This window comes from Parus major, chromosome 28 (genome assembly GCF_001522545.3).
Source record: "Parus major isolate Abel chromosome 28, Parus_major1.1, whole genome shotgun sequence".
Taxonomy (NCBI): Eukaryota; Metazoa; Chordata; class Aves; order Passeriformes; family Paridae; genus Parus; species Parus major.
In genome coordinates this window covers 1,537,489-1,538,629 of record NC_031797.1, presented here as the reverse complement: position 1 = coordinate 1,538,629, position 1,141 = coordinate 1,537,489, and positions in this window count along the sequence as shown.

The window sequence follows — 1,141 nt, the reverse complement described above, 5'->3', positions numbered from 1 at the left end:
GGGGTGCCGTGGCTGTCACAGGGGGTCCGGGGGTGCCGTGGCTGTCACAGGGGGTGCCGTGGCGGCGGCGGGCGCAGCCAATGCGTGGCTTGGGCGGTGAAGTCACCGCGGTGCCGCAGCCATCGGCCCCGGCGCAGCCGCTGCGCGCAACGAGCGCGTCTGTTCTCAGCCCCCGCTGGCGTCACACGGGGCGGGGGGGGACAGTCGCACACACGCGTGGTGAGGGGCTCCCACGGGTCACCGGGAGGGGGGTCCTGCTCCCGACCGTGCTCCCCACAGCCAGCGATGGCCCGCGGGGACAGAGGGACGTGCCCCCCCTGCTCTGCCCCCCCCGCTCGGTGCGGGCCGGGCTGAGCTCTGCCCTGCCCGTGACCTGTGTGGGCTTTGGGGCTCGGGGGGCCCCCGCTCCCCTGCCACCAGCGTCCTGAACACGGAGCCGGACTGTCCTTGTCCCGGTGCAGGGGGGTCCCCAAAAGTGTCCCTGTCTTTGGGTGTGCAGGGCCGTCCCCATCCCTATGCCCAAGTGAAGGGGGGGAGGAAATGGAGGTGCCTGGGGGGTGCCATTGCCCCCTAAAACAGTGCAGGGGGGTCTGAGGGATGCGGGGGGGGTGCCCTCCTTTGTGGGTGCGATTTGGGGGGGACTGGGGATGTCCCTGTGCCGGGGTGCAGCACAGGGGGGTGCCAGGTGTGGGGGGGCAGGGACCCTTCCGAGGAGTGTCCCCAGCCTCCCCCACACCACAGAAGGGTGCCGGGGGGGTCCCGGTGCAGCGAGGGGGGTACCCGAGGGTGGGTGCTCGGGGAGGAGTGTTTGGGGTGTCCCCTTAGGGAGGCTGTTTCCCCAGTGAATGTCCGGGGGGATCTTTGTGTCTCCAGGAGGAATTGGGATGTCCGGGGGGGGGTGTTCGTGTCCCCGGTGCTGCACGGGGGGTGGTTTGTGTCCGGTGGCGGGGGGGGGGTGCACTGGTGGAGGTGTTTCTGTCCCCGGTGTGTGCCCGGGGCTCTGGGGTGTCCCGGAGGGGGGTGTCTGTGTCCTCGGGGGGTGCCCCCAGGGGGAGCGTTTGTGTCCCGGTGGGTGCCCGGGGAGGGGTGTTTGTGTCCCCGGGGGTGTCCGGGGGGGTATCTGTGACCCTCGGCGGGGGTG